The sequence below is a fragment of the Urocitellus parryii genome, chromosome 2, assembly GCF_045843805.1.
Source record: "Urocitellus parryii isolate mUroPar1 chromosome 2, mUroPar1.hap1, whole genome shotgun sequence".
In the NCBI taxonomy this organism is placed as follows: domain Eukaryota; kingdom Metazoa; phylum Chordata; class Mammalia; order Rodentia; family Sciuridae; genus Urocitellus; species Urocitellus parryii.
The window spans coordinates 30,504,385-30,527,428 of NC_135532.1; the positions used below are offsets into that span (position 1 = coordinate 30,504,385).

The 23,044-nt window shown below is 32.9% G+C and overlaps 1 protein-coding gene and 1 pseudogene across 1 annotated transcript in view; both read left to right on the plus strand.

Moving 5' to 3' along the window:
• Window positions 1–23,044, plus strand: part of Nbea (neurobeachin) — a 620,123-nt gene that overhangs the window by 326,960 nt on the left and 270,119 nt on the right. The window lies entirely within an intron of this gene.
• On the plus strand, window positions 14,627–15,238 carry LOC113187366 (ubiquitin carboxyl-terminal hydrolase isozyme L1 pseudogene; annotated as a pseudogene).

Below are 23,044 nucleotides of genomic sequence, written 5' to 3' on the forward strand. Positions count from 1 at the left end.
TTCAATAAAATTGTATTGACTTTAAATAAATAAATACATTTATGTTTCCATTTTTCATAGCAACTGTTCCTTGGGAAGAATAAAATAGGATTTTTGAGAATAAAAATTCAAACACAAATAGCTATAAATTTTTAAGATCAAATCATATATTCATGAGAAAATATCTTCTCAGCACCCACTGTCTATCAAACACTGTCCATAAGAGCCAGAAGTACAAAAGTGAACAAAACATGCATGATTCTGACTTTTGGGGAAAAACAAACATTAGATAAACATATAAAATAACGCAGGCATGCTGTGAGAAAGATGATATTGGTGTTGGTGCAGTCAAAGAGTAGGGCCTCTGACCTAGTCTGGAGGCTGAATGTGGTTTTAAGAGTTTTACAAAACTGTACCATCCAAAATGGAATGTCATCTTAGATAAGCCCTGGAACATGGTTAGGAAATAGCCAATTGTGAAAAAAATGAAATAGAGGAATAAAACTTTGGGCAGAGGGAATGGTGGAGTGCAAAGGCCTGGAGGTGAAAGATAGCAAATTATGTGACTGCAAATGTATTTTATGACAGCCAGTATCTATTTAAGTGCAGGTTTTACACTGGACACATAGAGACAAGAGGAATACCTTCAGGGAAAGGGTCATTGGCAAAGGACATGCCATGAAATCATTTGTAAACTTTGCAAAGAATGCCTGGGAGTAATTGAAAAGGTTAGATATAGCCTTCAGTTTGGTGAATGGATTTTGGGGGCGCATGACTATGTGAGGTTTCAGTAATCCTATTGAATGATAGTATCATGGACCTATAAGAAAAAAATCAAGGATAACAATTTTTGGCTTTAGCAACTAGTTATCTTAGAGTTAGTATAAAAATAGTTCACTTAGCTAGAATAAGAGAGGAGGAGAACCATGAGTTGGTTTGGAGGTGTTCTCACTTTGGTGTACATTGTACTTGTAGCACCTGTGAAATGTCTATTTACAGATGTTATTTAAGTAGATACCAGGGTATTTGAATCTTCAGCTCTCCAAAGAGAGAGCTAGAATGGAGTTTTTGATTTAGGAGACTCCAGCTTGTACTTTGTAAATTATGAAGGAAACAAGATGCTCAGGGAGCATGAGTAGAATGAGTGGAAAACCTAGGGTCAAACATTCATTGCTGTGTCTGTTGGTAATCCTTTCACCCTGCATCTACATGTGTTTGGCTATTCTTATATTGCAGGAATCACATGGAGTAACACCCTCTCACAGAGACTCCCCTGGCAGTCTTCTGGAGTCTTTGTACCATTGTGGCTTGACTTTGTTTTAATGGGTTAATGACATTATCTCAAATTATCTTCTCTGTTTACTTGTTTACATCTGTCTCCCCCACTTAAATGTAATTTTTGTAAGAACTTGCATTTTATTCACTGTTTTATTTGGTAGTATATTTTTGGAGTCTGGAATAGTACTTAGTATCTAGCTAGCAATAACAAATATGTATTGAAGGAATGAGGGGAAAATGTTGATTTTTAACAGAATTAAAAAGACCACTGGCTGCAGTCACAGGAGAGTAATGGTGATTCCATCTATACTTACCTGGTGGGTACCTGTGTATTATAGATGCTGAGTGTGGACCCAAGCTTTACCCTAATAGAGCTTACAGTCTAGAGGGACAGCAGGCTTCTACTGTGTATTTATGGGCATAATTATAATAGAGGATGCTATGGGATCCCATAACTAAGGGAGGCATTTTTAATTGAATTTTTAAGAAATAAATGACAGCAGAATGCATTACAATTCTTATTACACATATACAACACAATTTTTCATATCTCTGGTTGCATATAAAGTATGTTGACACTAATTTGTGTCTTCACACATGTACTTTGGATAATGATGTCTATCACATTCCACCATCCCTCCTAACCCCCTACTCCCTCCCATTCCTTCCACACCTCTGCCCTATCTAGAGTTCGTCTATTCCTCCCATGCTCCCCCTCCCTACTCCAGTATGAATCAGCCTAAGGGAAGAATTTTTTGAGAAAACAGTGGTTTACCTAGAGTTGTTGGGGGAAAAATTGCTAGGTCATTGTGATTCAAAGAATGGGTAGGATATATGATACAGGAGGCAGTGAGAGATAAAATGCAGATGCCAAGTATTTCTTCTATAAAGAAGTTGGCCAAGATGGAGAAAGATACTGTGTTTGCTGGAGGTAAATATAATTTAATTTGGGAGGAATAGTTATTTTTTCAAAGGAAGGATTTGAGTATTTTTAAATGTTGATGGAAAGAAACCAATATGGTAGAAGGGGAAGAATATGGTAGAAGGGGAAGAAGCCAATATTAAAAGAGTATAGTCTTTGATGAACTAAGGTGATAGAACTGGACTTTCATGGAAGAGCACTGAGAAATGATGCAGGCATTTTAATTAGTAGAAGAACTCAGCAGAATTCTCTTGATACCTTGTACTTTCCCTTTGAAGTGCCAAGGACAGTGAAGGAAGTTGGAAGAGGTGTATGTTATTTGAGAAGAGTAGTGAATAAAGTAGAGAATATTTAAAATAGCCAATATAGAAAAACATAGGAGGGGAAAGACTAAGGAAACCATGAAAGATTGCAGGATGATTTGGGTGAGCAAATTGAAGTTGCTATTTTTGATGGTGTTGTTTTCCCCAGAAGTCCACAGTACAAGGAGGATGGGTGTGTGTTTTAACACATTCGTTTATCTCACTTTAGTGAAAACTATCTCTTCAGTGGATCCCTGCCCTCCCCACCCTGATCCAGAGTAGATATCATCCAGCACCTCCATTTCCAAGTGGGTAGTATTTATGATAGCATGGTGTTGGCACTGATTCATTTTTTGGTAGTACTTCTTTACGGAAGTACTTGCAGTGCATCTTTATGACTATTTTCACAGTGCCTAGTATAATATGTAGCATATGTATATTATTTGTACTGAGTTCAAATATCTGCTCTCCCATTGATAAACTCTTAGACTCTAGGCATTTGAGTTGATCTTCCTTTGAAGATCATTATTTCACATATGTAGAATATTGTAGAAGCTTTCTTACCTAGTTTCTTAAAAGGTTCAAAATAATACATATGGCATTTATTATAGTTGCTGTTATGAACAGGCATTTAAAACTGAAAGTATTTATTTTGTTACATATAGAACAAGTTCAGAATTTCTCTCTCAATTTTAGTTTGGGTCATTTATTTTAATTTAGATGTTTTGCTTTCAAAAATTTAGTAAATTCTGGTTGAAAAAGTATCATATACAGATAGTTGGGATCCACTTAAAGAAAATACACATTACTGGTTTTCTGGCTGCTATTTGTTAATGCCTACTATGTGCTACACACAAATTATATACTTTATACATACTTTTATCTTGTTTGCAAGGACAGATAACATATTTCTTAACTTTTTCAATTGGTTTAAAATGAGACATTTTAAAAAATGCTTTCCCTTGGTTGTTAGAATATCAGTCTTTAATTTGTCCTTATGGGAATGAAGATAAAAAATCTTTAAGTGGAAATTGTTATAAATGTTTATCCTACTTAACAGCTACACTTGTGAATACAGTTCATCAATCATAGCTGGAGAAAGCAATTGTGCAGTTGTCTACAATTAACAGGACAAAAACAGTTGATGAATGTGCAGCTGAATTAAAATACTCCCCAGGACAGGCTGAAATTATAAACTGGATCATTTAAAGGAATCTAACAAAGGATCTTTATAATTAAAACAATGCAAGGTTAATGGGATGTAAAATTGCCTATAATATCTTGGCAGTAATAATTGGAATTTAAATTATTAAAATGTGAATTAAATAATAAGGCAAATAAGGAAGAATTTTTAAAGTATGAAATTTGAGCCATCTTTTAAAATAAATTAGTTGTTTGTCTAAAATAAACCTTTGTCATTCTTTTGAAAAGAATAAAGATTATAATTAATGAATATTTAGCATAAAGAACCAAAATGTATTCATGTTTAGCACTGAATTTAACTGAGAATCACAAGATTACAATTTGTAGTTTGCTCTTTAGAATAAAGGAAATTATATGGCATCCATTGCTTAGATTTTTTTTATCTTGTACCAAAGTATAATTCTTTCATAATCATATGGTCCCACATTGAATTTGTTATTTAATTTAACAAATGCTGTTTAATATTTAAACAATTAAGTTTTGGTTGTTTACGATTGTTTCTTGTGTCTTTGATTTGGCAAAAAGTATATTTAAAAACAAAAACAACAAATGAACAAAACCTAGTAACTTTTAAAACTACAATGATTTTTTTTCTTAGAATTGATATTCTGGTGTAATTTTTAACTGAATCTCTGGAAATTCTTGGAAAACAGAAGTTCCATCTCCATATTGTTTTAATATGGAGCCTGATCTATAACTTTTTCTTATTATTCTTTTTATTTATTTTATAGGTATAATAATTTAAAAGCACCGAGTTTTATAAATGTATGAAAAATACCTTGTGGTTTTATAAAATAACATGTATAGACCTTAAGCAGTATTTCTGATTTATAGCTATAACCTTAGACATTGATGACAAATAAAATTTATTTTTACAAACGTAAAATAAATAACTGCCATTTAATAATGAATAAATTTCAAATAATAGGGAAATATATTTCAAATTTGGTTGTCTTAGTTTTTTTATGTTGCTATAACAGAACACCAGATACTGGGTATTTTATAATAAGCAGAAATTATTGGTGTATGGTTCTGGATGCTGGAAAGTTCAAGATCACGGGGCCAGCATCTGGCTTATGTCTCCTTGCTCTGTTTTCCCATGGGGGGTTGGAGGTAAAGGGAGGTCAGGAGAGAACAAGAAGAGACTGAACTTGCTTTTATAACAAACTGACTCCTGCAATAACAGCATTAATCCATTCATGAGGGTGACCTATTCGCCTCTTGAAGTCCCACCTCTCAACACTGTTGCATTGGGATTAACAGTTCAACAATTGAACTTTGGGGGACACATTCAAATCATCGAATTAGTGATCATAACTTTTTTGTAAACTATATTTTATTCATATTTAAAATATTTATGCATTCACATGTGTATTGAGTTTATTTTCTCTTTTGAGAACAAATTTAAATATACTCTCTTCTAAGCACCATTATTTTAACTTTGGTGTGAGTTAAGTAATATTTCATAAAACATTTAAAGTTCCTTATATAAAAAAGACAAGGAAAAAAAATAAGCTGGCCAGTGATAACAGTCCTCTGTTTTGGTACATTCATTTCTGTGCCATATTATTCTGTTTCTTTTTTCTTAGAAATATACTTTTTTTTTATTATTCTTTGCTTCCTTGCCGTAAGCAAAAGTCATGTCTTTATTAGGAAACTTTTATTAAGATTTATGCCTCTTATAACTAAGATTAACTTGTCACCAGAGGAACTTGATGTTAGCCTTTGCATTTGTGGCTGGTATGTTGTTTAAACACAAATTCAGAAGAAAGTGAATTATCAGGTCATGGGAGGGACTACAATAACATGAAAGCATAGGTGTTTTGCATGGTCAGTCCAAGGATTAGCCCAAGATGAGAGGGGAAGTAATAGGATGAGCAGTGAGAAAAGACATGAATATAATTATGGCCTGTATCATAGATTCTTAATCTAGGCCAATGTTAGGAACTTTTCCCATGGTAGCAAGGAAATTTGAATATTGAGTTATAAACTGATTAGTTCATATGTTATTAAAGGGAGAACACATAGATAGTTTTCTTCAATTGCTGTTGTATAGATCAACATTGGAAAACCAGAATACTCTGTTTTTAACATGTTATAGACCCAGCTAGATAACAATTAAGAAAAACTTGTTATTGTATTTTAACTACAAATGTAATATATATATACACAAACACGTATTCCTGAAGCTCTTAGCATCTTCTGACTAAAATACATGTAAAAAAAAAACTGAATAATGTCTTATAGAAGATCAATTATTTGGTTATTTTAAGCAGAGATATTTTTTGCATATGGTTCTTAACCTCAACCAAGAATTGAGAAGTTAGAATTTACATGCAGAAAAAATATTATAGGCAATATATGACTTGTATGCAAAAGAAATGATAAAAATTACAGTGATTTTGCAAAACAGTACTCCTCCAGAGGATAGTGGTGAACACAGAAAGCTACTTTTAGGAGGGGGACCCAAATGACTATAGGCTCACAGTGTGGGATCAAAAGAAAAATAATTCCTGACTTTTGTTGTGAAAATCAAAATTTATTACAACAGAAAATGACATTCTGTTTATTACCTAATACAACAAATGTGGACATATTTTTATCATAATCTTCGAGTTTTATGGTGTCTACATAGTGAATATCTTTTTGATTTTTAAGTATAACTAGTAGTTTACGTAATGCTAGGTAAACTTAGTGTCTTATGACAGTTATCCTTATGTAGAGTATGGAACTTACTCTTATATACTTATTTTATGGAACTCTGTACAAGAACAGGTGTTTTTCATGTTTAAAAATATTACTTACAAACAGGATTTCAAAATAATCTGTTACAACAAACCTCAGATATCTTTATTTATAGCAAAATATAAGAAAAACAATGTACTTATGTGCTGAGTAGATGTTAAAAATATTTAAATATTTCCATAAAATTTAAAGAAAAAATAATACCAATGATATACTCAGTCTTTCAGAAAATGACATGTTACATTCATTTTATGTGATTCACTAATCCTGATACCAGCACCAAAGACATTTCAAACAATGAAATTACAGATAAATACCCATCATAAACATGTATACATAATATTTACAATGGTTTCACAATAAAAATCCAGCAATCTGTGAATTATATCCTGAACAAGAGTTGTTTAGTCCAAAAGTACAAAGTTGGTATATTCAAAACTATTTATCAATGTAATATACCAAATCAAGACTAAAAAGAAAAAAGTATATGTATGTGGTCAGTTTCATAGATGCAGCTGTTCATGTTTAAAAATTTTCATTAAACTAGAAAATTGAGCTCTCTCAATCTGTTAAGTGATATCTACAAAAACATAGCTAACCTAATGTCGTACATAATGGTGAAAGACTAAATGCTTTCCTCATAGTGAAAAATGAAGACAAGGTTTTTTTCACTCACCACTTGTATTCAGCATTTGACTGAAGGCCAGTTCATTTAGATAAACAAATCTTAAGATGCCTGAAGAAAGGCACTAAAACTAATAAATGAATTTAGCAAAATCACAGGATACAAGATCAATACTGTATTAAATTAAAATAAATAATGTTATATTAAAGATATTAAAATAAAAAATATATTAAAATTTTCATAAAACACATTGAAATATAAAATAAAAGCATTATAATAGTGCCCCAAACAAAAGTACTTAGGAAAATTTAGCAAAACCACAGGATACAAAATCAATACTGTCTTAAATTAAATTAAATATATTAACATTATATTAAATATAATTAAAACTATATTAAAATTTTCATAAAAGATATTGAAGTATAATATAAAAAATTATAATAGTGCCAAAACCAAAAATACTTAGGAATTACTTTTAAAATATGTGAAAGACTTATACAATAAAAACTAAAAAATATTCCTCCAAAACCTTTTTAATAAATGCAAACATAACACTGTGTTTATGGGTCCAAAAACCAAACATTGTTAACATGTTAATTCTCTCCAGACATACTTAATCAGAATCCCAGCAAATTTGGGGGGTCTTTTCATTTTGTTTTGTTTTGGATGGAAATTGACAGGCCAATTTTAAAATGTCTGAAAATATAGAGGACCTATGATGTGAAAGAACAAGTGGGGTTATTTATATTACTTGATTTTGAGACTCATTCTAAAGCTACAGTAATCACAACAGTACTGTATTGCTGTAAAGATGGGTCAATGAAAGGAAAGAGAATCTAGATCTTACAAATTAATAATGAAAACAGGCCCTGCTCTAACCTTACCCTATACCACTTTGCTACTCAGGTCATGAATTTCTTTGTCCCATGGATTCCAGTGGGCTGATTTGCAGTCTTGCAACCAGTTCCTTTGGGCTGGGCTTGCTGAACTGCATTTGTAGAATCAAGAGCCCAACCTAGCCCATCCTTGGGCTCTGGGAGTTTGTTTCCAAGACTGTGTTAATAGCCTGAGTTCAAAGTGCTAATTGCACAAATACAACCTGGAACAGCTCAGCTATTCCTTTGACTGGTCCTCCTGGACCCAAGATTACAAATGGGTGGACCAAAATTCCAAATTAACGTGGTCAAGAAGAAAGCTTCAAACCATTTAAATTGGCATGGTCTGTGCTTTCCTGACTTCTGTAGGTGTTTTAATCTACAATCTAATGAGGCATTTGTCTGGTGTGAGTTGTAGCCATGTTATCAATAGGGCAGGAAATGGGAATAGGGACAACATGAAACTGGGCTTTAACATATGAAGCATTTCATTCTGCCTTGTTCCTGTAGTGAGTGCCTTACATGTGTCTTTCTAGTTAATCCTCACACATCAGTTGTCTACATTTTATATATGAATAAATAAAAAGTAGGTAACTTACTATATATTGTAGATAGCATTACTTAAAAAAACAAGATGCAGAACAATTTTCTAAAATGTTACCTTTTATGAAAGAAGGGAAAGGGGGCTGGGATTGTGACTCAGCAGTAAAGTGCTCGCCTAGCACATTCAAGACCCTGGGTTCTATCCTGAGCACCACATTTAAATAAATAAAATAAAGATATTGTGTCCAACTACAACTAAAAAATAAATTTTAAAAAAAGAAGGGGAATAAAGACTATGTATATATGGTGTGCATGTGTGTCCGTGCGCACATTACACACACACACACACACACATATATACGCACATATTTTCAAATAAAGAGGGAGCATAAACTTGGAGTTAATGAAAGTGACTGTGTGAGAGATGAGCAGTGAGAAGCCTACCTCCTTTGCAGAAGTTGAGTATGAATAAACTGATGAATAATTACTGCAAAATGATAATTTATTAACACAGAATAATCATTTCTAGTTACATTAAAAACATTACTCAGGGAACATCCTTAGAAGTGGGTTTGTTGTTCATACTACTATTGATAATGTCAAAAGAAAGTAAGAAACAAAAGTGTTTTAGCAGCACAGAACATAAAGAAGCCCCTGGAGCACAGGGATATAGGACTTCCTATGTATGTTATAAAAGTGCAGTTAGGCTTGTGCATTGAACCTAGAAGAGCCATTAAAAAAGAATGCCATATTTAAAAAAGAAAGAGACAAATTACATTGGACAAAAAAAAATTGAACAGATACTACACCAAAAAAAATTGTATTATACAAATGGCTGCTCACTGCATGTAAAGATGTTCCACATCATTATCAATTTGGGAAATTCAATTTTTAACCACAATTAGAGAGCAGTACATACCTACAGTACTGCATATAATTAAGTAGATTGTCAACACCATGACAGATGAAAATGCGGAGTCTCTAGGACACTTGGGTCTTGGGGGTGGGAATGCAGGATGGTATACCCACTTAGAAAATTCTCATATCTCATGAGGCAAACATTTACCATAAGACCCAGTAATTTCAAGCTTCAGTATTTGCTCAAGAAAAATGGAAACCTCAGTCCACATGAAAACCTGTATGTGAATGTTTATATCAACTTTACTCATAGCAGCCCCAAACTGAAAATAATCCGAATGTTCACCAACTGGTAAGTACATCACTGAAATGTAATACTAATCAGGAATTTAAAAAGATAGGAGCCACTGATATACACAATTACATATATGGAACTTAAAAGCTTTATGGGAATTAAAAGAAGCCAAATAGCAAAAATCTGGTTCCATTTATGTGACATTCTAGAAAAGATAAAATCATAGAAAACAGTTCACTGGTTGCTGCAGATAGCTAGAAAAAAGGCACAAAGGAACATTTTTGGATGATGGAAAGGTTCTTGATTGTGATATATAAAATATGCATTTGTCAAAATGCATTGAACTATGCATTTTTAAAAGGTTAATTTTATTATATGTAAATTATAAGTCAGACTTTAAAATGATAAACAATCCATACTTCATTTTTTATAATGTTCAAGCTGTGTAACATCTTTGCTTATCTGGACTTCACACAGTTGGGCACCTAAAGTACCCCTGTGTCACACATCTATTTTGTTGTCATTTACTAACATCAAGAAATCCCTCAATATATTGATATTGTATGAATGATTGCCTGAATCTGTCTCTTGCCCTCTCTTGCTTTCTGGAAGATCTGGTAGAATCTAAACCAGACTGATGAGTTAGGCATAGTAAACTATTTGACTTTGGGAAAAGTTGCTGAATTTCTCTAAGCTTCAGTTTCTTATCTATAATGGGCATAATTGTGTTCATCTACTAACATAGGAAATGAGGTGTGAATCAAGTGAGATGATAACTGTAATTTAGCCTAGTAAGTAATCAGGTCTTGGTGTTTCTGATATAAAATAAGAACTCAGGAAATATCATTTGCTTTTATTAATAGTATTTACTTAAGTGGTCCTCAGGTGTTGATAACTCCAGAAAAAGTGGAGGAAATTAGAGTACATTCCACATCTCATCCAGGAACAGAGTTGAATCTTCTGTATTTTCAATATGATAGTGTCACTATTTCCTCATCATATGTAGTGCATTTTGCAAAATGCTGACACATACATATACCTATAGTAGGAAAAAAAACTGATCAGAGGATTCCTCCAGTTATTGTACTATTTAGTTAGTTAAAACTGTAATGTTAAAAGCCATGCCATTTATTCTCTCATTTTGTGCTAAAGCAATATATTTTAGATTACATTTTTGTAACATTGTGAGTTTTAGAATTCATACTGGTAAATTTAGCAGTAAATTAAATTTTTAATCAAGGGGAAAGATTTTACTGTACTTATATTCACAGTATTTGCCTCACGTGATGGCAGCCCTCTTCTTTTTGAAGTGAGACACAGAACAGCTCAGAAATTTTACCAAAGGATCTAAAGTAGCATATGCATTCCTTCCTGGCATAATATATCATATTGTATCTCCTTTTACTGTTATGCCTGTTTGCTTTCAAATTTTCTCCCAAATATTTTCATAATTTTAATTCACATTTCTCTATTCTTATTATTAGATGTTAATTAGAATAAAATGTATAAAGAAAACCCTTTCCTCTTCAGTCCTGCCACGTCTTTAATCTTGAGCTTATTGCTGTCAATACAAAAATCCTATTCCATCTCTTCTCAGACTTTATATTTGTTTGCATTGGCTCCCTGCTAAATGTTACCAATCTAACTTTTTTACTTGTAATCACAGAATTTAAGCCAAGAGCTTGATTTGTATGGCCCAGGTTAAACCCTACCTCAAGCAAATCTTCTGACTAGAAATTTTGAAACTGTTATACTGAGCCTTAACTGGACAACCTGTATTGCTCTCACCATTTTGGAAATTTAAAAAAAAGTAAAGATGAAAAAAAGGATTTAATAGTCTCTTGTTAGATGCATGTTTGCTAAAACGTGTTGTATGTATAAAGAGGGTTATGATTTAAAGTTCTTATCTTTTTTCTTTATATAGGGTATAATTTGACATTCACAGTTGTAAATTGATATCCTAGGATTTTACTGAATATGTCTTAAAACAATTTTAAATTGTCCCACTATTCTGAAAACAATGCTTTCTAATCCACATCAAACTACTAGATAAGTAAATTATGTAAGACCTTCATGAAGCCATTAACTCATTGAAAACAGTTTTATACAGAAGAGTAATTAGCTAAGCAACCATGGTCACAAAGAAACTGGCAAGGGGGAAAGTAGGAGATTTGATAAAAATTGACCTTCCTGAACTATGAACTGGTTGGAGTGACTCCTCTTGTTAAATAAGCATAAAACAGAAGATTTTTGTCTTTATAGAACACTCTTCAAATAAAACAATGAACCAGTATTAGAAGACCTAAGAAATGAATCTAACCTAACAATGTTAAGCCAGCATCTTCTTTGTTATCTTGTTATGTTCTAAACTAGAAAGTCTTTGCAAATATCTTCAAGCTTACTAGTCATCCTATGAGATATTTTTTTTTCCTTAGAGAAAATGTTTGGTAGGAACAGAGATACACTTCTCAGAGACTACTAGGCATTGATTTAGCTATTTTCACCAGGTTGGGACTTGTTGGCTGTTAATTGGTTCAAAGACCAGTACAGCCAGAAGCTTGTAAACAATTTCTAACATAAAAGTTATAAATTTTTCCTCATGTGACTTTATTAAAGGACTGAAGCACAAGGACAAATTGAGCTTCTCAGATTCTGCAGCACTGTACCTTTCACTGTCACCAGAAACTATATGCCTCCATTTTGAGATTCTTAAGTAATAACACTGAGGGTTTGTATATACTCCCGTACTGTGTGTTCCCCAGTTCATTTTCTAATCAAAGTCTACCTTCTTGGCTGAATCTAATCTTACATTTTGAATATATACTCTCCTAGTTTGGAAGATATTTAAGAATATACCCCCCATTTTTAAATGGAGGAACTGAAATTCAGACACAAAATTATTTGTCCAAGATTATGATGCTAATGTAAACAGAAAAACTTAGACACAAACTTCTTCTGTCTTTTGCCCCCTCATTTATCCATTGACAGTGAAAAACCAATTTGACCTCTCTTGATACATTCTGTTTCTCTCACCAAATTATAGAAATTATTTATATTTAAAATTCAGGATCTCAGTGTCTCATATCTAAGTCAATCAGTTAAAACAAACTGCATAAAATCAGATAATTCCTAGAACATCGGAACTTGCTTTGCTGATATCACCTTGGCATATCTCCTGACTTCTATTTTTTTTCCAGTATCCAGTGACAACTATACTATTGGAACAGAATTAAATAGGATTAAGCACATTGTTTCCTTTTACTACCTCCTCTGAGAAATAAATTTGTATTAGAAGATTAAGACCATTTCATTCTCTTCCTCTGTTGTATACAGTTGTAATATATGTAACATGTACAATAGATAAGTAGGCGGATGTCCTCTAATAGATATTTCTAAGTTACCTGAGAATTTTATTTATCCCACTTTCTGTACACAAAATATCCCACAGAGTTTATTATAATGAAAAAAAAGACATCATTAAAAGTCTGTTTCTTTTTTGACCCCCCTCCTTCCCACATGACAGAGTCATGCATTGATTCAATATTTACCATTTAGCCATGTACAATGGTAAGTTCATACTTCATGCTAGTTGCCGTGCAAATCATGCTGTATTCAAAGATGAATAGGCATAAGTACCAAGTTTATTGATTTTTACAGTTTAAGAGAAAAGGACTAATTTTAAAAGAAATAAACATCAAAAAAGTGATATGTATGTAAAGTAATACATATATTAGTTACCTCAATTTAACCTTTTCACAGCATGTGCATATTTCAAAACAACATGTTTTACATTGTACATAATATACAATTTTATATGTCAATTAAAAAACTAGAAAGAAAGAAGAAAATCAAAAGTGTCATATACATTATAATGCCCAGAACATTTGAGAGATTAAGGGCATCTCTTAGCTCCATTTGAAGGAGAGACTGTATATGGTGAGAAGGAAAAAAATAGCTCATGTAAAAGTTGTGAAATGTCATCACTCATCAAAGAAACCACAGAGGGTTTTCCAAACACAGAAGGCATATATTACAGCATATATTACAGCAGGTAAGGTTCTAATAGTAGAACAGGTATCTATCTGTATATCATAATGAGTTTGTTAGCTTGTGTGTTATGGGTAGTCACTGAAAAGTTTGAGTTAATGGTGCAGCTAAGGATGTACGTCAGTGGCAGAGAGATTGTCTAGCATGGAAAGGCCTGGGTTTAAACTCCAAAACCACAGAAATAAAGTGAAAAGTGAAGAAATATATTGGAAGCATATAAGATTTGAGGAAGAGAGAAAAATTGCGGGACTGTTTTAATTCAGTTGAGTGAGGATAAAGGCTTAAATAAAGCAATGTCAATGAAAGGAGTTAGCAGACTTAAATGAATTTACCTTTAAAGAGGTAAAATCGGCAAGAGTTGGTGGTTAATTGATATAGGATACTTTGAATCCACCTTATAAAAAGGGATTTCAGAGCAAACAGTGCTCTGAGGTTGCCTCCTGCTTCAGAATATTTATCTTCTACATTGTGTAAACTTTTGTTGAGGCATCCTGGGTCTTATATGCCTTAGGACTTCTCCAGAGTCACCATCCCACACTTTTAAGTTATTGCCTTTAGGAGGAGGTCCTTCAGAGCATATGCCTAAGGTAACAATGCTGTGGAGATTTTAAGCCAGAAATAAAAGATCCTTAAGGGAGTCTGAAATAGTCTAGTTTTATTACCAGAAACAAAAACAAACCATCTGTACAAGATGCACTCAAGGTGAGTCTGTGGAACATCTGACCAGAAATGAAGTCACAACCGAAGATGACAAGTATAGTAAAAGCCAATAGGCACAAGCGTCAGCAAGAGGGAAAAAAATATTTAGATCTCTGAGAACTGCAAAGGTCAGAATGGAAAAAAATAAATGAAGAAAAATATCACAGAATATAATGAATATGAAGAGACAATTAAAAATAAGCAGAAATAGTGCTTCCTATTCTCTGGGTTGTGGCTGCTCCCATTCTTGTGAAGATGCAGCTCAAGTCAAAAGAGATTAAGCCAGGGATGCTAAAGGAAGTGCTGGCCAAGGTCTTTTTGCTCGCCTTTGGCCTTGGAGCTTATGCCTGCTTCTGTGTTGCTGCTACTGTTTCCTCTTATGGCCCAACATGAGACTATCAGGAAAAAGAAATTGAAGAACTGAAGGACAAGAAGGTAGTCCTAAAATATACTTCATGAAACAGATCATCAAGAACTCCTGTGGTAAGAACAGGCTGATACATGCAATGGCAAGTAATCAAAACAGACTTTAGTTTGAGGATGAATCATTCCTGATATAATTTGTTTCTGAAATGAAGATGTCTCATGAAGAGATAGTGAAATGCTTTGAAAACAATTAGGTCATTCCAGCATCCCATCTTGCCATGACACAGGAAGGCTATTGTAATGATAATGATAGTCAATTTTCATTTCATTCTGTTTATCAACATGATTGGCCACCTCTATGAACTTGATGGGTCAGTGCCTTTGAAACATGGCACCAGTTCAGAGAGCTCACTACTTGAGGATGCTTTTGAGGTCTGCAGAGACTTCATTGAGCATGAGCAAGGGTAAGTCAGCTTCTCTGCTGAGGCCTCTGTAAGGTAGCCTAATGGTATAAGCTAGTTTTTCTTGACTCTTGCCTTCAGCGTGAAAATACATAACTGCCCATGTAAGCTGTGGTGCTTCAGTACTTGTAAAACACAGCTGTCTCTTTCAGTTCTGCAGATGCATTCTTCCCTTCATCACACCCAAGTACTAGCAGAGCTTCAGATACAGCTTTGCATCTAAGATAAAACTCTGCAATATTTCCCCACTGTTTCTTGTACTTTAATATTGAAATATTTTGGTGGCTACTTTGGTTTTTCTCTGTAAGTAAATGTCTTAGATGCAGTCTGATTATTTCTCCTTAATAGGAATAAAGCTTTTCTACTGATAAGAGATAAGATGGAAAAAAATAAACAATTTCTGAAATATTGAATTGAATTGGTGTGAACATACTTTATATATAACCAGAGATATGAAAAATTGTGCTGTATATGTGTAATAAGAATTGTAATGCATTTTTGCTCTCATTTACGTTTTAAAAGGCAATTGAAAAAAATTAAAAAAAGAAATATCAAATTGAAAAAAATAAATGTTTAGAAAAATTGCAACTTGCAGAATTAAAACACACATAAGTTGGAAAAAACTGTATTAATGATTCATCAGATTAGATTAATGTGGAGGTAAATAATCCATTGCAACTTTTATTTTTAAAAGTTTTTACCCAAAATCTCACAAGAGAAAGGGGTGAAAAATATTTAAATGATGTTAAGAAATATGGACATGGAATGAGAAAGTTTATTTAACAGGTAGCAAAATTGAAGAAAGAAGGAATAAAGATTAAATGAAATTCTTTTAAAGATAATGATTATTAATTATTCAGAAGTGAATGAAAATGTGAATACAAAGATATAGGAATCACAGTGTATTTCAAATGGGATAAATAAAAAGAAATCCATGCCAAATGCACAGTTCCAAAAGTAGAGGACACAGAAAATGAACAAATAAAACCACCTGGAAAGAAAGAATAGATCATCTACAAAAAGGGAAAAATTGGAATAAAAATAACAATGAAAATTAGAATGAAGTTGTATAAAATTGTTAAGGTATTGTGTACAAAAAGGAATTCTGAATAATTGTACATATAGCAAAAATATAAGAATTAGGAGAAAAGGATGTTGTGATTTAACTTATACCCTAACTCCCCAATTCAATGGGAGCAATTTTTGTTTTAAAAGCCCGCTTTATATTACTAATGCAGAAGGATTAGAATGGACCTTATTAGCAAAGAATTATAATTAGTTACTTTTTCTAGCCTATCTGTTGGATTTTTGGAAGACTGGCTTAACAGCTTCATTTTTATTTCTACTAATTCAGTACTCATACAGTGTGGATTAAGCTGCTTTTCCTGGGGGCACTTTTCAAAAATATTAATGTCTTAAGGTGCTTCTGCCTGATGTGATAGGTAAGAAAGTTGGGTGAACAGTAGACCAACAAACTGGGGAGGAACACAGAGAAAAATATGTTTAGAGAAGGTTTTAAAAGCTCTAACATATTCCTGGAAATCTAAAAGGTTATATACAACCTTGAGACTATGCACACGCTTTGGAAAGACCTAAGAAGTCCTTTTGCTCTCAGCCCCTGCTGACCTTGGATGCAGAAGTGAAAGCTAAAGTAGAGACTTTTTTTTTTTTAATGGGATTGCTTAATATATAATGGCTGCTCCCACTCACACACAGACTTCCTTGGAGAGTTTTTTGAATCAAGACATTAAGGAAACCATTATCCAACTGACCATAAAGCTAATGAAATAGACAATTCAGGTACCACATGTGACAAAGAATACAGACTTTAAAAATTTTAAGTTTTAAAAAGTCCTTCAATGAGCAATGAACAACAACAAGTCTTACAAAGGAGAGGATCATATTTTACTAATATGTCAATTTTTAAGAAAAGAATGCAGAGACAATAAGAAATAATAATTTGACCCATACAAAGCAAAAAGCCATATCAACAGAATCTTCCTGAGAAAGCAGTCACATTGGACTTTCTAAGCAAAGATGTTTATTGCAGATGCCCCTATACATACAATGAGGTTATGTCCCAATAAACCTATTGTAAGTTGAAAATATTATAAATTGAAATGCATTTAATATATGTAACCTACTGAGGTTACTTAGTATTGTACTGAGGGTGAAAAAAAATAATGGGTATGCCTTTCCATTATCAGGTTGAAAAATTATAAACTGAACCATTGTAAGTTGCATTACAAATATGTCTTTATTATATCTGTTTCATGAGTTAAGGCAATATGTCTAAGAAATAAAGGAACATATGAAAATGATATCTGAATGTTCCATAAAGGGTCAGAAATTGTAAAAAGGAAACATTTGGAGTTGAAAAGTACAATAACCAAAATAAAAAATTTGCTAGAGGGAATCAAAACAAATTTAAGCTAAGAGAAGAAATAGTCAGTATACTTGAATATAGGAAGATTGCCTCGTGTAAAGAATGGTGGAAAAAAGAGGGAAGAAAAGTGAACAGAATTTTAGAGACCTGTGGGACACCATCTAGCATATGAAAAAATACATAATTAGGATTTCAGAAGGAAAGGAGAAAGACAATGAGGCAGAAAGTATACTCAAAAAAATAATGGCAAAAACTATCCAAATATTTTGAAAAATATTGGTCTGTATATCCAAGAAGGTCAGTGAACTCAAATTCATATAAGCTAGAAGATATTCATGTCTGCATGTATGATGAAACTATTAAATACTTAATACAAAAGAGAACCTTAAAATCAGCAAGAGAGAAGTGATTCACCCTATACAAGGAATAATAAGATTGAGAACTACTCAGAAACCATTGTGGCCATATGCAATGTGATCATATATTCAAAGTTCAGAAAAAAAAAATTCTTAAATATTGTCTACATCTAGCAAAACTATATAATGGGAAGACAAATTATCACATTCTCAGATGAACAAAAACTGAAGGTGTTCATCACTAATAGACTTTCCTTATAAGAAATACAGAAAAGAATCAGGTTAAAAGAGAAGGATACATAGTGACTTAAAATCATGTGAAGAAATAAAGAATGCCTAGAAAGGTAACTATGTGGATAAACAGTTTCATTTATGATAGCATCAAAAAGTATAATATAGTAATAAAATGAAAGGATGCTCAAAATTACTAATCATTATGAAAATGCAAATCAAAACCACAAAGAGATAACACATGATATCCATTAGGACAGGAAATAACAAAACTAGAAAATAGCAAGTGTTATTAAGAATGTGTAGAAATTAGCACCCTTGAATACTGTTAAGAATTGTGAGCAGATCCTAGTTCCTTCTCTGCTTTTATACCAAAAAAGAATCAAAAGCAGGGACTCAAAAATTATTTGTTTTAATATCCATATTCATAGCTGAATTATTTTTAGTAGTCAAAATGTTGAAGCAACCCAAGAGTCTATTGGCAGATGAATAGATAAATTGTGATGTGTACAGGTAATAGCATATAATTCAGCATTAATAAAAAGGAATGAAATTCTGATACAATACAGGTAAAATGTGAGGATATCATGCTAAGTGAAATAAGCCAGTCATTAAAGGATAAATACTGCATGATTCCAATTACATGAGATACATAGAGTAATCAAACAGAGAGATAGAAAGTAAAATAGTGGTTTCCAGAGGCCAGATGTGAAGGACCAAGTATGAGTAATTTTTTTAATGACTAAGGAATTTTGGCTTTTCAAGGTAAATGAAATTATGTGAATGAATGGTGATAATGTTAGCAAATCAAACTGAATATACTTGATGTTACTGTTCAGAACACTTAGAATAGGTTGAGATGAATTTTATGTGTATTTTATTCCAATTACAATTAAATTTTTAAAATATAATACTTAGGAATAACTTTAGCCAAAAACAGTTAAAGACTTGCACGTTGAATACTTTGAAACATCATTGAAAGAAATTAAAAAGCCATAAATAAATGAAAATACCATCTATAATAATGGTTTGGAAGAATTAATTTTAAGATGTAAAAACCAGATATTTTGACACATGCTTATAATCCCAGCCACTTGAAAGGCTGAGACAGTAGAATCACAAGTTTAAGGCCAGCCTCGGAAATTCAGAAAGACCCTGTGTCAACATAAAGGAGAACTGGGGATGGAGCTCAGTGTTAAAAGCCTTGGTTCATTCCCTAATAACCAGAGGCAGGATTGAGGGGGTGTATGCCATGCCACTTCACATTCCATAAAGTGGCTGCTATTGTTTAAGTAAACAATAAAAAGTATCAGCAGGGATTTGCAGAAATTACAATTGCCAGGCATTGTCTGTAGGAATGTAAATGGTGCAACCACTATGGAAGACATTTAGCTGTTTCCTCAACAAGTTAAACACAATTACCATATGACTTGGCACTTCCACTTTTAGGTATATTCTCAAGAGAACTGAAAATATGTTGACACAAAAGTTGGTAACAGGATTATTCAAAGTATGCAAAAAATGTAAACAACTCAGATGTCCATAAACTGATGAATGGGTAATCAAATGAAGATACATTCAGCAATGTAATACTATTTGACCATTAAAAAGAATGAGGTACTACTGATGATGCATGCCATGACACAGATGAACCTAGAAAATATACTACATGACATAAAAGGCCATATCTTGTATGAATCCTTTTAAATGAAATATATAGAATCGGAAAATCAGAGACAGAATGTAGATTAGTATTTACCAGAAAGAGGAAATTGGTACTCACTGCTAATAGGCGTAAGAATTTTTTGGATATCTCTATTCATTGTAACTTATATGATTTTTCTAAGATGACTGAGATTAGAGTAGGAAAGACATTCATGCCACTTCTCAAAAACTGAGTAAAAAAAATTGTGAAAAAGAAATACAAGTTTTATCATCAATAAAATTGGTGTTGTGTGTTTCTTAGTACACATTTAGGACCGAGGAGGGAGACCAATGTCTTAGTCAACAATAACATATTTTCAGAGCTAATATAGCAGATAGGTCATAAATTGAGTAAAGGTTCTGGCAAGAGTATGGTTAAAGTGTGGAATTGTGGGACACAGGAAAGGGAGTGAATTTGTGCAGGAGATAGACACTAAAAGAAAAATGGAGGAATTGAAGAACAGAATGTTAGAGGAATTCAAAAGCTTGTTTTTGCCTGAGGTAGGGGTTTGGACTAGTGATGGGGAGTGAACAGCAGGGGTAGAAGGTTGTGATCTGAGAGCAGGTTCTAGAAGGTTCAAGATTTAAGCAGCAACCAGAAGCAATGGCACACACCTGTGATCCCAGTGACTCAGGAGGTTGATGCAGGAGGATCTCAAGTTTGAGATCAGCTTCAGCAACCGACCCGTCTCAAAAAAATAAAAAGGATGGGGAATTTAGCTCAGTGGTAACATAACTCTGGGTTTAATCCTGAGTGCCAAAAAAAAAAAAATTAAGAAGTGAAGTCATGTATGGCCAGTAGATTAGAAATGAAGATCATGGTAATACAAAGGTTAGGAAATTTTGAGCTACATTGGATAATGGGGTTTCCCAGAATGATGGGAAGATGTCCGCTTCTCTTTGTAAATAAAAAAATATATAGATTAGTTGACATATAACTCATAAATGCTGTAGATAGGACAGACTTCCAGATAATTGATACATTTTCTCTGGTGTCTCTGCAAGAGTCCTTTGTTATACATCCCCCAAATCCCCTTCTTTGTACCTATTAACCAGCCCAACCATGAAACTTTCCCTTCTTGCTGTCTCCTGCTAATCTATTTAAGTTTTGTAATATGCACTAATTTATACATATTAGATTTCTTCCTGGCTTTTTTAAGCCTTTAGCATGTGTTAGACAAATATGTTGAATAGTGAATGCTCCATTATCTCACATCTAATCTCTAGCCTGTCTACTAACTGTAAGTCAGTAACTTCATCAAAAGCTAATCTATTCATCCATCCTTCCTTCTTTCTCTCACTCCCTTGTTCCCTGAATTCTTCCATCCCTCCCTTTCTCTGTTTCTTCCTTCTGGGAATCAAACCTATATAACTTCTTATTTTTCCATCTTCTTCAGGAACAGATTAATACTATGTGATTTTGCCTTCCAAGATTATTTACAGAGGAGTCTACACCTTTTCCTCCCAAATATTGTTGTTTCTAACAGATTCCTGTCACTTTGTGTTCTCTCAAAAATTTGTGTTGTGGTGAATTTGGGGACTGAAATTAGATGGCTTTTGCATGAAATGTGCCTGTGTCTCTTGGAAATGACTGGAGACATCATTGCCCCCTGCTTTCTGGAAATATCTCCATCTATGTTGCTGCAGTGTAAGATTTCAGTAGTGCCTCTCTCATGCTGCCAGAACTATTCTCACTGCTCCTAGAGCAGCAGGGTAGTTTTTTTTTTTACCCAGATCCGATCATGGAGTAATTATATCTACATTAGAGCAGTCATAGATTTTGGAAAATTCCTACTTAGGGCTATCTTGAATTCAGTGCTGTTCAGAATGTATATGATTACCCTGCAATAAAGGAACCATTTACCTGTTAGTTTTTGTCGAAGATGTTACAAAAATCTTGCAGATAATGTAGTAGAATAATATTACAACAGTGCTAATGTAATTCAACGTTAATACATTAGTTACCTGAAAGACATACGTAGCTTTTAAAAGTGTATAACTAATTAGAAGAAATTTTAAAAATTCTACTTAATCAAAAACTTAGAAATATCAGGACATATACCAATTTTTTCCTTTTGCATAGATGTGTTATTGAAGGAGACAAATGTACCATAGGTACATAGAATGTAGTGAAGATATAGTAGGAAATACTAGATATAGTAGGAAATAAATACAAAAATTAAAATAGCATTAAATGTATTCCATTCTAATTGAAATTCATGACACCTTAAGCAAAAAAAAAAGTGATGATTCATTTCATTAAGGAACGTGAAAATAAGAAATTATGATCGAAAATAATTCTTTAGGTTAAAATCTCAGGAGAAAAAAAAACAACAATGAGTAAATATGAGTGTTAGGATTGGATTTTAAAAGGATATAGATGAAATAGATCAAAGAACTGGAGGTTCTAATACCTTAATTATAGAAAATGCTTTATAAGTTTACCCTTTAAAGAAAATCCAGAAGAAAATGAAGTTAACTTTTCAACTATACCTTGATTTTTCTATAATAAATAATTTCTAGTTGCAAAAGGAGATATTTAATAAGGTAAAAACAAAGGCTTAATCTCTGTTTTTAATTGACAAAATGAAAAAATAATGTTCATTTGTCATATAAAGGAGAATTGCAGAAGTAAATAAAATTTTACTTTGAAAATGTTATTTAATGAAGATGAAATATAAAATTAAAATTATGGAAAGTATTAAAAACTGTGGTTTAGGACAAAGTACTTAATTGTTCTGAGCACTGATTTCTTATATTTAAAAATGAAATGATGATACATCTGAGGATTCTGTAAGAATTAAGAATATACACTCCTAGTTCATTTACATTGCTCTCTATAAATGGTTTGGTAATAATTGTTATAATCAATTTCCTCCTTTTCCTCCTCCTCTTCTTCCTCATCTTCTCTCCCTCTTCCCGGTGGTTCTCATCAACTGAGCACACCTGAGAAGTTGTTTTGCTCTGTCAGTTACCTGGGCCTGCAGTTATGTGGGAGATTGGCTTTGGTCTGATAGCTCATCTTGGCCCAAGGGCTAGAGCACCTCTCTTCTCTTCAAAAGACTTTTACTGTGATGTATGCTTCTTGCAACCTGGTGGCATACTCCAGAGAGAGAGTTCCAAAAGTTAAAAGCTGCAAAGCATCTTATTTCTTAGCTTCAGGAACCAC